The following is a 15,278-nucleotide window of genomic DNA, read 5'->3' as shown; positions in this document are numbered from 1 at the left end:
ATGGGAAGAAGCGACAGGCCAGCAGCTCAGACGGGACGTGCTGTCTTCAGGGTGATCATCATACAATGAACTGGCTGCAGATTTTGAATTACTTCTGTATTCAGCTGCTAAGAGACTGTGCTGCTGTTCTGATTGACACGGCTCACAAGATATGAAGGGTATTTTCATCTAGGGGATGCAGTTTAAAGTAACCGTTAGAAAAATGGGATCGTTTATGGAACCTATACCAGATGGATTTAAGCCTGTATTTTGACTACAGAGATAATTAATCCACTTAGGTTTTTTTTTTTTTTTTTTTTTTTTTTTTTTTTTTTTTGCTCAAATGGACTGTTTCAAATGGGTTGTCCTAAACTGAACGTAAGCTTATCCGTGTTAATTTAATACAGAGTGTAGGACTGATCCTTTTCTTCATTCTGTGAATGCTTTTTCTTTTTAAAATCCATCAACCTGTGCTAATCTTTTCAATTCTAAAAGAAAAGGGAATAAAAATCTCAGAAAAACTCTGTCTTTAATTATTATTCTAATAATGTTTATCCTATAAATTATAATTATATGTTGTGCATTCATGATTAATGGAGACCATCAAGATTTTTTGGAAATCAGTGCTGAAGTATTTTGTTACTGTAATAGTGTCTGTTAATATCTGTCACTTTTTTCAAGGAAAAAATATTCCAAGCATGTGTAGCTCTCTATCTATCACCTGTCTATCCGGGCATGATAAATGCAACAAAAAACCCTGAAGCATTGACATTGATATGAGTTTTCCATTGACTTCTATCAAACAAGAAATAAACCCAGTGTAGGGGCCTGGCCAAGGTTTCTACCTGAAATAGTTATTTTCAGACTTTTTTTTCCAAGTAGGTATTATAAAATAAGAAGAAACATAAACAGACCTCGTCTCACTGAAATGCCACATATCTCAAAAATAAAAATTAAAAACAAAAGCAGGAAAACTATAGTCTGCAAACTTCTTTGGTTTCATTTGCTAATCTGCTAAAGAGCTCCTCAAACAATTGGGACCTTTAAGATTTTGATAAAATCTTGTTTTCCAGAATTTTGTCGAGCTGAAAAAGAGCAGAAAAAAATGGCCAATATTTGTATGCTTTTCCATTCCTCTCCCTCTTTGCTTTTGACCTGCTTTAATATTAAGGTACACAGTTAACCAGAAAACAAAAAGAGGAAATCTTACTCCAGCTCGGTTTACTTAGGTGCTAAGAAGGCTGGTGGATAAATTCCCCCAGCGTGTGATATATCTGTGATCTTGCTACTTCACAGCCTCTTCTCTGGCTCTCCAGCCTCCCCCATGCCTGTCCTGCATTTGTGCATAATCAGGCCTGTAACGGGGAGAACAGAAACCTTTCTTTTAGACTTTCTTATCTCAGCGTCCTTTGTTCATGCCAAGTAACAGCTTACGAATGCCAGCCGCTTTCCCCTGCCTCTGTCTCACAAGGGTTGTGTTTCTTGGGTCCAAGGGGAGAAACCTATCATTCAAAAACAATTGAAGAGATTCTTATCTAAACATAAACAAACAAAAGCTATCCATAGGGAACGTGGAAAATGTTTTTCTCTAGAGCAACAGTTCCTGCACACGTCCCCCGCGTCCCTAGGGCTCTGCTGTAGCTTCTGTGGCCACCCACCGCTGGAGCCAGGCTTAGAGGGTGGGAAATCACATCCTGGGGCTGAGGGAGTGCCAGGCAGGGCAGCAAGGGCTGCTGCTCCCCCCGGGGCACCGCTCTGTCCCTTCTAGGAGGGGACCGGGGCTGGGCCAGGTAACAGGGAGAGAGGAAGAAAAGCTAACACTCACGGTAGCAGGAATCCTGTGCTGCTGCCCGTCCTCGCGCTGCCCCATAGCAGCCAGGAGGAGCAGAGATCAGCTAGGAAGGCAAGTGGAGGTTTGGAGCTAGGTGGAATGAGTATCCATGAGCAGGTGGAAAGGCATGCAAACCAGTGGGAGTTAACTGTTCAACTTCAAAAAAGTAAATGGCTAAATATTTTTGAAGATCCAAAGTCTAAGAACATCCTCATTTCATAGGTCTCTGACCATATCCCCCTCCCATCCTCAAACCCTTCCTCCAGTTCATCTTTAAATCTTCTCACCATTATCTTCAAGTCACAACCCAATTCTTCTCCTTTCTATTTGACAAATCTTGTTTCTTATAATGTCATTTTCCACCCCGTCAGCTCTTTTTATTCCACAAAGAGGACCACAAACTCGTGTTGATCCACTGCTCCCAGAATTGTTCCTATGCTTTTTTCTCCCCACAGAAGTTTACATGTTGATAGTCGCTGTTTTGTGGCTCTTTAGACACAAGAAGGGGTATATGCAGCTCTGTCAGTGTGATACCTCTGCAGTGGTAATTACATTTCAGTCACATTCTGTGTATAAAGAGATTCAGAACAAAAAACTAAGTAGGCATAAATGAGTAAAGTTTAGCTGAATTAAAGTTTATATTCATTCTGAGGTGCTCAAGGTCAGAAAATACTAAGCACTTAGGAAACCTCTGACAAACAAATTTAATGCAAATGGATGAGTTTATATCTTATCCTCTAATTATAAATCTAATTACACTGTAAGGCCTTTGGGTCATGGTCTGTACCATTTCTTTTCACTGTGAAGTGTCCAGAACATTTGCAACAGATAGCGGGCCTGAACCTTTTGAGCGAATAACTCCTTTTCCAGTGTATTCATGGAGAACAAAATAGGGCCATAAAGAACATAATCATGCAAAGTACGATAACAGCACTTCAGATAGGAAATACAAAGTATTAAACAAGAATTAGAAATTGGCAACACAACTATGATCAAACAATTAGTTGTTGCGGAGCAGCTTCTCAGCTCATATAACAGCAGTGATTTATACGGTGATATGCTGACTGAAATGATCTGGAAAAGTATCCTTCTAGTCTGACACTCTTTATTTTTGAAGGGATATTTTCCTGTCCTTTTACGTACCTCATTACAGCCTACACTATCCGAGTCGTATCCTCTGCGCCATGGCATTATCACGCTGTCAGTTTCTGGGACTAAGACTTACCTTTTCAAATGCTCATCAGTAAAAATCCTGCCTCTGTGAGAAGCAAACCAAACTACCAGCAACAAAAACAAACTGCATAAGAGAGGCCTGCATTTTGTTCCTCCACTGACGCTTATATTCTGATAGGTAATATGTCAGGAGCAATTAGACAGATTGGCTTATTTCCCACCAGATTTTCTTCTCCAATAAAATACAATATAAACTAGTTGGTAAGAAATAAACATATCAAACAGACCTATTTCACCAAGAAGCATGAGCTAGAGCAGTCTTTTATAATGCTGAATACAGCTCTGAATGTAAACACTGTTTACATTTGAATGTAAATGTTCATAGAAGTGAAATATCAGAAAGGTGTGATTTGGCCCCTGTGGATCTCCTGAGCTTTCTGTGACTGGCATTTCTCCCTGGGGTAATTTATAAACTAATATTCCCTGTTGTGAGAACATTGGCAGGCTTGAGGAGTGAATAGCTCCAATTTTCACTTTAACATGCCTGGCTCACATCCAAAATTGCAGAAAGAGTATTCGCCACAAAAATGAGAAGAAAAGGGAATTCTTACATATATAGTTAATGATACAATGCAAAAAAAATGGCACATTTTGAGCAAAGGTATATAAAGACACTTCTTATAATAAATAAAGGCACATAACATGGATTAGCAAGGTGGAATTTTTTAGATTACAAGAAAGTATACCCTGTTGTCAGTAATAAAAAGTTATAAATAAAATTATATAAATGAAAACAGCCCACTAAGCCACAACACTAACTGGACATTGAAAGCTGTATAAATTCCCTTCTAAAATATTGTATTTTTTTGATCTAGCTCAAAGGTTTCATAAGCTACATGAATCGACAGATATAGCAGGTTTGAAGATATACACTTCTTAAAGTGGAACTTCTTAAAATAGAGTAACTGTTGAAACAAGATACAGTAGCATTAATGGCTGCCTAGACACTGTTCTATTTTAATAAGTGTCATGGATGCTTTGGGGCATATCAAAAATAAATGGCAGTAACTAGGTAGGAAGCCAAGCTTCTGTGACTTCCAGCAGAATTGCAATGCAAATAAACTCCAATGAAGTCTTTCACAACCTCTCCAGGGTTATCTCTGCACCATTGTCTCCAGTCAACAATTTATAAACTTGCATTTGCTGATTATCCTTGTCTGGACAATAGACTCCAGCTGCTAAAGCCTTATATAATGTCAGACTTTGACAAGTGATTAACAGACTAGCCTTACTAATTTCACCTTTACCAGGGTATTCTAGTAAGTCTGTTTTAAAATGTTTAATTTTCTTCTCCCATCACTTTTACATCTGTGCAGGTTCACTGACTTCGATGAAGCTGAATATCATTTATTTTGGTATATATGAAGAAAGCAAATTAGGACAAAGGCATTTAAACAGTGGCCAAAAAGAACCTTTCAAAATCCTGAGCAGGTTGTATTTCAGAAGAAAACCTCATGAAAGAGGGGAAAAGGATATTACATCAGGCATCGTTCCTGTCTTCTGCACTTTCAGTCTTGTCCCATTGCTTCACATACAGAAACAAAAATATTTTTTCCAAAACGGTTTAGTATTTCCTGTAAAATAAAAATATTTAGCCATTTATTAACATTTGACAACTAAAGACTTGGTTGCCAAATTGTTTCCATGATTATAAGCATTCTCCTATTATTTTAATTACATAAAATGATTTTTTTAAACTTCTCAATTTCTCTATAGTATGTACAAGATTAACAATTTATTCACTATACCAACTACCTAAAACTCCTAGCACATGTATGTGTGAATGTGAGAGACAGAGATTTTATACAAGAAGAACACATTAAACATACCAGAGAAAACGTATACTCAAGAGAAAACCTTTAGATAATGGTGAGATGTGACCAAGAAATTCAAAACCCCTTGCATGATGACACTAACATGGGTTTGTTTTTGTCTGGGAGATTTTGAATTGGTGACACTGTAGAGAACAGTTAAACACGTGGACAAAGCTTCTTTGAGGAACATTTTGTTTCCAGCTATATACATGAAAGATATTTTATGAGAAGAAAGTTGCTGTAGTCACAGACTAACAAACCAAACTTACTAATTAACTGCAGTCTGCACCACTTGCACTTAGCTACGTGCCCTGGCTGACAACACAGCATTCAGTGCTGGTTTGCAAACAAATTTAAATATTCAGCGCATAGCTTCTGGGAAGGAAGCCATCTTTTTTCATGTTGTAGCTTTGGGATGTAACATTTATTAGTGACTTATGCTTATTTCGACTGATGCCAGGAGAGTTAGCAGCATTTTGAATCCCGTTAAAGGGGGGAAAAAAAGGTATACAGTAGGAATGGGGAAGGGATAGGACAAATGTGAGCGATGCAGGAGGAGGAGGAATGTGAAAAGATACTCATTTAATGTTGGCTGGTAGTACAGCTGTCTGGAAAAACAAATTCTGTTTTGCGACAGATGTTGAGATTTTAAAATCTCTTTGCATTCTCTGTGGGAATGAAAATTATCTCTATTGAAAAAGTTCACCAAAAATAAATAAAAGCAAGGTCTGTCCCCACTCTGAATATCTTACAACCAGCTTCAATCTCTCTCTTTTTCTGCCATTTGGCCTCTCCCTTACTACCACACTGAAAACTCTGACACTCCACTGATCCAGCACGCCTTCCCTGTCCCTCTTTCCTTTCCACGAGAATAAATGATGCCTCAGTTTTGGTGGTTTCTTGGCCTGAAGAAGAACTATATTTAATTTGAAAGGGAAATGTTGAAAGCTTTTGTCATGCTGTTTGTTGCAGAGCCTTGGAGATGACTGGTGTTAGCTTTGCAATATATACTGCATCAAGGGATCATGAGCAGAATGGTGCCTCTTCAAGCAAATAAAAGCCTTCTTTTTTTCCTTCCAAAATATAGCTTGATCTGTAAAACATCTAGGATAGTAACTCCAACTTGTTAGAAAGCAGTAAATACTTATTTGTGAAAGCAAAGAAAGAGAGAGTAAACCTAGGTTAGGCAGAGTAAGGCTGAAATGCAAACACTGGTCTTATTCCTGGGTGAAGCGTCTTCATCCCAAGTAATACCATCGTTTAAATCTCTGACCAATGTATAAAAATAATTTATAGATTCATACTTATACTTTACTACTTACAAACAAGTTTCAAGAAATTTTCCCTGTCTGACCTACAGTCATCAATTCGCAGGTTCTACTTCATGAAATCCATTGCGATTCCTCTTACATACCCCCTCCTGCAAGCATGCTCCAGCTGGTATATACCTGCCACGACTGAATTCATACTTTCTAATAAAATTTGTGAGGGAGTATGCTGTGATGCTACTTGATCTCAGATATAACCACAGTGTAGTGATAAATGAAGTGATCTTTATGGCATATAAACTTCAGGATGACACAGTGTGTGTCTATAAATGTCAGGTACCATTATATGCTCTCCTAGGCCATGGAGACCATTTCTGCTCTTTACTCTCTAATATAATTTGACTCTAATTTCCTCTACAGAAGGGATTAAACTGGAGGCACCTCCCACCTCCACCTCCTAACACCACTTAGAAGCATTTGATGTATGAGTTAATTTATTCCATCTCATAATTAATCATTTTCTCTCTCATTGTAAAAATGTACAATGTCATTTACATTGCCCGTATTCATTTTACCATCAATATAGCAAGTGACATTTCCTGTAATTAAGTAGAAATATTACATTAAACAATTAAGATGCACGTATAGCACGTGGCCTGCTCTGAGAAGTACAACTGACCTTACTTCCTAGGCACGCCAGTGCCAACCAAATCATTAGCTTCCGCAATCCACACTTGAAGCCACAAAACAAGGAAAAAAGATACACCTAAATGACATTTTTGGTAATCTGGGCATTTTGGGTGTCTGTCTTGAGTCACCTTTGAAAAGCCCAGTAATTTTCAGGAAGAGGATTTCAGCAATAATATAGCATCGCTAACGTTGGGCCACATTGTTTTTTATGCTGTCCATGTACTTATAGCTTGGAAGAGGAGTTTCATGATGCTACTTCTGCTCTACCCTTTGGTCATTAAGGATTTCATAAAGACTCTCTGTTCGCTTTAGAATGATGGTAATAAAGATGAAAGATACCTGAAAAGTGCAGGAGTCCCTCTAGGAAGAGCCTTGATTTGAAAGTATTAAACAATTTTCCGTCTTAAAGAAATAACATTAAAATCAATAAAAAGTCAAGGGGTGAAAAAATAAACATATTCAATAATGGGGTCCCTAAAACTGAAAAATGTTGTAATGAAAAGACCAACTCATCAGGGAGGTTTATGACAAGGAACTGAAAAATAAATAAAGGTCAGATGTCTCTTTTACCTTTTTCTCCCTTTTCTCTTATTATTTTTAATATAAGATTGAAGAAATCCCTCAAATGCATAATCTGTTGAACTAACAATATACCACATTGAAAGCTACCAAGAGGCAATACACTGAATGTTCAGTCTATATCTTTTAAAGGATATCAAACAAGTACATAGAAGAACTGGAACTATCACACTAGGTTTGACATACTGAATAAAAGACTGCAGCTCTATCTAATCATTAATGCTGTCTTTGACATATCTGGTCATCACCAGATAACTGAGATGGTGGTTTAAGACCTATCTATCAGACAGGTGTGATATAATCTGTTTCTTCTGTCAGATATCATCTGCTTTTGTACAGCAGTAGTATTCTCATTTAGACTGAGTTAAGGCCTGGAGCACAAGGTTTAATGGTCATTTCAATAAGTACTCTTACACTGTTTGCTTATTATTTATTATAATTTCAGGTACCATTGTTATCCATGTAAATATTCAGTCTCACTCAGAATCTTCCTAGAGTTACTGGCCTCATTTCCTCTGAGAATGAATTCTGACATCTATTTACACACTTTGGGAAAAGTGTTTCCTTATAATATTTTCCAGTTTGTCTTTTTTTTTCCTTACTGTTCCCTGTTGTTATATCATTTGTCAGAAAAAAGGGACATTCTCATTCTATCACTTCAATATCATCTACTATGTTACATACTTTTGATATGTTTGCTCTTATTCCTCTCCTATCTAAATCAAACCATTTCATGTTTTCAATCTCTCTTCTTGAAAGCTTTTTCTTGCTTGTGATCACTCTCATTATCTTTCTCTGAACATTTTCTAATACATGATATATAAATACAAGTCTTGATTCTGCAAGATCCTGAATATTGCTTGTGACCCACCAGATACCTAATTTAAGGCATGCAAATATTATCTCTGCTCTCAGTGGGACTTCTTGTGTAATTAAGTAAATGTTTAAAGACGTTGATGGTTAATGTCGCCAGATAGATGTTTATGCCTACAACCAAAAAAAATCACATACAGTTTTTATTAGTCAACCTCGAAGGACAATCTGTACAGCTATTGATTTCAGCCACATACTCACATGCTTAAAAATAAGCCCACAGTTAAGACTTTGCTTCTTCAGATTAATGCCAATCTGCATATGTTTGTTCCTGGAAGACCACACACTTACTAGCATACCCCATGACAATAATCTGCATGGAAATAAAGTGATATAGGGAAATAAAAATTATAAAAAGCCAACAGAATTATGAAACTAAATTACAGCTAAACTCAATGACAATAAACACTTTTATGCACAGGCAATAAAATATTGCATCATTAATAAAGCTAAGTGGAGAAAAATTTTACTTGTCAATTTCATTTATAACTTAAATTTTATACTTTCCCCTTACACGTTAGCTCAGCGCATTACACATCTCGCAGACAATTCCCCTCGGGCCCCAGCAATCATGAGTTACTGCGGTTTCAAAAAGTGGTGAACTGGGTAAATGGAAACTGATTTTCAAGGATGAAATAATGGCCTAATTCAGGATTGTAGCAGTTTTTAAAGAAAGACAGCTGAGACAGAGAAGTAGCAAGGAATTGATGATATGGAGGTTAAAACTCCAGTTCCTCATGGATGTGAGAGACAAACCTGAGAGGAACTTGGGGAGCATACTGAAGCTGTTCTCAGATTAAACATTCATGAGTTTGTACGTGCCACCAGTAACAGCTACAAATAGTGCTGTTCCTGACCTTCCCGGAGATTCAAACACGAAGCTCATTCTATGTCCTAGCCTGTATAGGCCATGCAAGAGACTTACCAAATTGAAAGAAGAGAATGAAAAATTAGGTGAAAACAGCACTTTGCTCTATCACATGGTTTCAAGGAAAGCCAGGAAGAAATAGCAGCAAATTGTCTCACAGTTAGCTATGTAGTACGAGGCGTTGGTATATCAGCGGTGTTAGTGAAGAAACACCTCAGTAACAGTGCATTTGACTCTCTCTGGTAGATGTAAATCACGATAACGCCACTGATGGCCATAAACAGAGTTATAGCTGTCTGGGAACTGGTCCTGAGTATTCTTTGCTATACCATTAGTTCAAGAACCCAGTCATGGGAGATTTATTGGGTAGGGACCCAGTATAACAAGTCTTTCACATATGAACCAATGATATTTGAGGGAGAGGAGAGAAACAGATGGAGACAAAACTCCTAAGGTTATCAAATTCTAGAGGAAGCAAAAAACTCACCTGCAAGCATCCAGGGAAACAGAGATCAAAAGGACTAATGGGCTAAATGTTGAGCTTCTCCTGAGATCTCCCTTCTACCAACTACAAAAACTAATCATTACTACCACCTCTCCTCCTTTCAGCCATTTAAAAGAATATAGCACGTCTGCTAGAGCCAAACGTTAGTTTTGGTTTTATTTTATGAGTGAGTGAGCAGTGAAATAGATCTTTTATTATTTTATTGCACTTATTTTCTTGTTCTATGTTTTTATGCGAGGGCACCTTATGGGCACCCTGCTGTAAACTGCAGAGTCGTTTATGGGTTGTTCCTTTAATATGTTTCATATTGCAGCTGAGAACTCCGTTGCACTAGATAAAATTCAATCTAAGGAAGAGAGGGATAAGCCTAGAAACCGAAGGCAACAGCAAAACAGAAGAAGAAAATGCACATCACCTGCAAACTAAAGGAGCTGGTAAGGGTTCTGAGGAGGATGCAATCTAATGACCACGGCAGGCAGTGGAAATGTTGCTAATGACTTTGGGTTTCAGTGCTGCAACTCTATAATGTCTATTTCACCTATCCGGTAGCACAAGAACCTTCACAAAACTATTCCAGAGCAAAAACCATGCTGGAATCCTTGGAATTCACAAATGCATGCATGGTTAAACCAGCGTTATTAACACAACCTCTTTATCTGAAATTTCTGTACATACCTAATACGTTCAACTCCAAATCATTTCCAGATTCCTAATGATTCCCAGCATCATTACTGCTATTTGGTTCCAACCTTCTACATTTAAGCTCTTACTATAACCTTTGAGGCTTTCTTGGATCAGGAAAGATTGATGCTAGCAGGCCAGAGATCAAAAGAAAAGATTTATTACAGCGGTAAACAAAAGCACATCTCACCAGCTTCATCTGAATCTATCCAGATTTTAAGAATCTTGTGTTAGATCTTGTGTTGGGAAGAATTATTGTTTGCTAATATCTACTAGTTGAGTTCATTCTTGCACTTAAACATTTCCTTATAAACAGTGTTAAAAAGTGTAAAAAAAATTACTTAAGTATAGGATATATATTTTTCTGGCACAATTGGCACCTTTATGCACTACCAGGCTATAGGGGACTAAACCATCCCATCACAAAGCATATACTGAAGTCCATTCTTCTACTGTGAAATGTGAATATATTTATATTTTAAGCCTAGTCTTAAATCACTTAAGTAAATATTTACATGTGCTTCTGTATTTTAGCTAGAGAGATCTAAGTCTTAATTTTAAGGACAGAAATCTGATTATGAAGAACTTAATAATTCAGTTACTGCCAGATACTTTCCCACAGAGTTAAATAGGAGATTACCACTTGCTTCAATGGATGTATATTACACCATTCAAGAGCTGCATGAAAATCAGGTGTCTGAGATAGATAAATCTGAAATTGACTGAATTTCTTTAAATAAAACTTTTCTAATTGAAATTATGTGATTTGGAACATATTTATATACCAATATATCCATTGGTAGAATTTGTGTCATAAAAATTTGTTTGCATTGTAATTTTGTGATGTGTATCCTTAAACACTTAGTGATAGGGCCTTGATTTGGTCCTCTTGTCTAATGAATAATTTGTCAGAGGCAAAAGCTGCTTTCTGACTTTTCACCTCATTGATCTTTAGTGAATTCTCAGTGAATTACAATTCTGTGCACTAAAAAGAAAAAAAAGACCCTAATTTTCTTATTAATTGACATCAGTTGTAATTGTGTATGATTCTTCATACTGAAGAGACAGGCCTGAGCTAGATAGACTGGACGATCCAAAACAGTCTTGAAAATGGGTTACCACTGCTGTAATAAATTTCTTAGGAAAGGAATCTCCTGGGAAGAAAAGGGTAGGTTTTACACATTTTCTTGGTTCACTGGTAGCAAGCGGCAGAGAGCCAGAATATCTCCTCCTGCCCATGATGTGGTGCTCCAGACCATCTGCAGTTCTTTAATTCTCTTGATATAATGCATTGTGGTAGAAGCTCTACTATTTGGAGAGTAGAGCCCAGTATAACTATATCAAAAAGCAACTCATGAATGACTGGCTGAGATGTCATTTTTGCTGGTCACTGATTTAGGGATCAAACTACCACTCATAGGCTGTGGTGATGCTCCATATTCTGACCTTCAACAAGTACATTCCTGAACGATCTTTGCCATAATTATACACAGGTAGCTGAAGGCAAGAACCAAACAGAATAATCATAGGAGAACTATCAAACAAGGGAGGGGAGAGAGAAATAACTAGTTATTGTGAAGGTTATCTACTGAATAAGCCCTATAGAGTTGTAGAGTTTTGGTTTTGGTTCCAGTCAATGTATCTGTAAATTTAAACATGGCAGTATTAGTTTGAAAACTGAGGAAAACATCTAGTTTTCAAACTACTTAGGATAGCCACTGTCTCTTGTATTAAGCAAATTCAGTGTCTGGTCCAGTAGGAACCCAATTTCATCTGGATTTTCCAAGGGAAACAATGTCATTTTAGCTCACCTCATTTTGTCTTATTTTCAGTGTGTTTTTGCCTGTATGCCAACTTTTTCCTGTTTTCTTTCATTATTTCAACCCATCTTTTCTGTTTTCCAAATGATTTTTCCTCATTAGTCCTCAATTCAGTATTCCCAAGCCAGTAGATACCTGCTTATTGACTTATATAACACAGATGTCTTTAAAAGATTTCCTGTGTTGGTGAATTGCTGGCATCATGACTTACATCATTTTCATCAGTGCCTCTCTCTCTCGATCATCTCAGCATCCACATGAGCATTCTGGTCCAGCTGTGCAAAGCATATAGTGTCCTTTCTTCCTCACTGGGCAGTGTTCTGAAACATACACATAGCCTAATCATGCTCCTATATAATTTGAAATTAGTATCACATAACATCCTTACACATTGTTCTCATCATCTCTGTGATTTGCATGCACTTCTTTCAGTAAGATTTATTAACTTCTACAATACAGGATGTAGAGTCCAGTTTCCTAGGCTTAATGGAGTCAATAAATATCTAGTGAGCACAGTCAGTGCAGCATAGGATGCACCTCTTTTCCTTAAGGAAACACCTAAAATACTTTAGAGGTAGTACTCTCTAAAAATGTCTCTTCCTATCCATTGATTTTAAAGGGAACTCAGAAACAGCCACCCAGCTATAGACATCTATGCTTTGGATTTCTAGGTGACATGTATCCTCCTTTAATGACCACATGGTTGTTTCCATCAGGGCACAACAATGAGCACAGTTAACACCACAGTGCAAATAATGAAGAATAAAACTCTCTAAAAGAAATATTAGACTGTGAAACAATCCAACCAGGAGAGTGATGAAAAACTATTTGGAACATCAGAGGCTAAACAGGGCAAAGATATAGAAAACATGTTTTTGTGATTAAAAATATTTAACATTGCTAAAGCTTCTCATAAAGCAGTTTCTTGCTACTGCCTAAACAAAAATGACCAAACTAGTCCAAACCCACAAATCTTCTATAAATACGTATGTTGCAAGTTTCTATTCCATATCCTTACACTAACATAAGGCTGTTGTGACATGGCAACTGTAGTGAAACAGGGAAACAAAATAATAGAAACTGAAACTACACTACCAAAGTCTGGCTTTATTTTTTTCTAGCTATTTGAGATGGAAGCTTTTATTTAATTGGCAATAATTTCCTTTAATTGTCAGACACAAAGAATATTTTCTGTTGCTGGTGTCCCTCTAGAAACAGAGCTAAATATGAACATCATTAGAGTGTCTTATGTCTTTCAGGCTTCTTGTGTCAAAAATAGTTAGTTTTGATAAATGTACAAAGATTTGTGTGATTAAAATGCCTTCAAATTCTTCAGGCCAGTTCTCTACTTTGGAACTTAAAAGCAAAAAAGGTATTAAATCACATACAGCATTAGATGAGGAAACCAATGTAGAGGTTGTCCTTAGTCAGAAACACAAGAAACTGTTAAAGAGACAAGGAAGGTGAAGTGTAAAACAAAGTACTAGAAATGAAGCAATTACGGAAACCACTGTGAGGAACATCACAGCCAAAAGAGTTTTTTCCGACTAAGTTTTTGACCTCACATCAGTTTGTCTTATTCTTACATGGCTTCATAAGAGATTATTATAGCAGGTAATCAGGAGAGAAAACTCTAGGAGCTCATTTTATGTTACAGAAATTAAAGGATTAAACATCTGCGCTCAATGACTGTGTTGTCATATGTTCCTGTGCAGCCCAGTGGTAAATCCTTACTTAACAGTAAGGCTGCTATGCACTGCATCTTTCTGAGGGCTCATTCTGGCTACTGGGCAGAACAGGAATTAATCCTGGATAGCTAAAAAACATAGTGGTGTTACTACTGAAGACAAGATGGTCCAGGATATAGATGGGGGTACTTGCATGGTGTAGGTGATGTGTCTGATTTCATTTGTTCCATGGGCCAAGACACAGTAACTTGTATTCCATGAGCTAGTCCCTGCACTGGAAGCACAACTCTGTTGCACCCAAAAGCAGTATAGGATGACACTGTGCCTGAGCTAAGCCCTGTCAAGAGCAGAAAGTGAGAAGATAAATAATTTATGACCACATCAGGAGTCTTTCATCTAGCCAAACTGTGTAAAGGAGCATTCATGAAAATAAGGATCAGGACCAATGTCTCTTACTAGATACATGCAAAATGCTACTAATCCTCTACAAAATAAAGACAGAGATTTTTAATGGCACCTATTACATTTCATTCACTTCAATTTAAATAGTAACCAAGAGACTCCTACCAAATTGCTCAAACACCTTAATGCACCATTAGCAATACAGTTCAATCACAGCCGTGTTAAACATCTCATCAAGAACTCAGCCAACCTACAAAATTACTTTTCTATCTTTTCATTCCCTAGAAAGCTCACAGTCAGTTCCTGTCCATCTAATTTCCCTAGCCCTCTTTGAGAAGGGCAATTGTAATTTCTGAGCAATTGTAATGGAGCCATGGAGGTTTGAAGGCATTGACAGAAACTCAGCTCAGTCTGTTAAAGGTATTTGTCAGTGCAGATACATGAAGAAGCACAGAGCTATAAGGTTTTTCAGGCAAGTCAGATAAGGGAGGGAGAACAAACTGCAGCTGTGTACTCTCTTGCACTTTGACTTTGGTAAAGCAAAGTCCTGCCCATTACATATAATTTGCTATTTCCCTCCCAAACCTTTTCTCAAGAATGCCAGGAAAAAAAAAAAAAAAAAAAAAAAAAAAAAACTACCTCTGAATCATATGTCAGAGAAAGAGATTACTTCCCTCCTGGAGAGCTGGGGCAGAAAAAACAGAACCTTGAATCACAGTTCTTCTTCCAGTCTGTGGCTGAGGTCTCTAACTGTTGGCCCAAGGCAAAGTCCCACGTTTGCTCTATGCTAGCAGAGATGCAAGGCGGCTCTGCGGCTGTGACTTTTACACAGCCAGCAGAGCTGTGCCAGCCAGCAGAGCTCTTTGGAATACTCTGCTGCTAATGCAGCTTCACTCCCGCCCCACTGACACAATCTCAGCAGGACCTATAAATAACCAAAAGAATTCACTCAATGCTGAAATAAACACAAGGGACCAGACTGTATTGATGTGGCCGAGACGAGGAATGTATTTGGGCTGTCGGTGTTCATCTTACAATCAGATTGCA

General features: G+C 37.6%; 1 long non-coding RNA gene across 2 annotated transcripts in view; it reads right to left on the bottom strand.

Moving 5' to 3' along the window:
- Window positions 1-333: 333 nt before the first annotated feature.
- Window positions 334-15,278, bottom strand: part of LOC135327430 (uncharacterized) — a 32,294-nt gene continuing 17,349 nt past the window's right edge. Inside the window, exons 1-4 of one of the 2 annotated variants that reach the window (XR_010387544.1) lie at window positions 14,871-15,109; window positions 12,353-12,461; window positions 8,469-8,580; window positions 334-4,617 (exon numbers count right to left, since the gene is read on the bottom strand). This is a non-coding gene — a long non-coding RNA (uncharacterized LOC135327430). Of the gene's footprint in view, window positions 4,618-8,468; window positions 8,581-12,352; window positions 12,462-14,870; window positions 15,110-15,278 lie in introns of those variants that run through there. The other variant, XR_010387545.1, reaches the window with a different exon arrangement.

Source organism: Dromaius novaehollandiae, chromosome 2 (genome assembly GCF_036370855.1).
Source record: "Dromaius novaehollandiae isolate bDroNov1 chromosome 2, bDroNov1.hap1, whole genome shotgun sequence".
Lineage (NCBI taxonomy): Eukaryota > Metazoa > Chordata > Aves > Casuariiformes > Dromaiidae > Dromaius > Dromaius novaehollandiae.
Note: the sequence above shows the minus strand (reverse complement) of the source record. Positions and strands in the feature narration are given on the sequence as shown.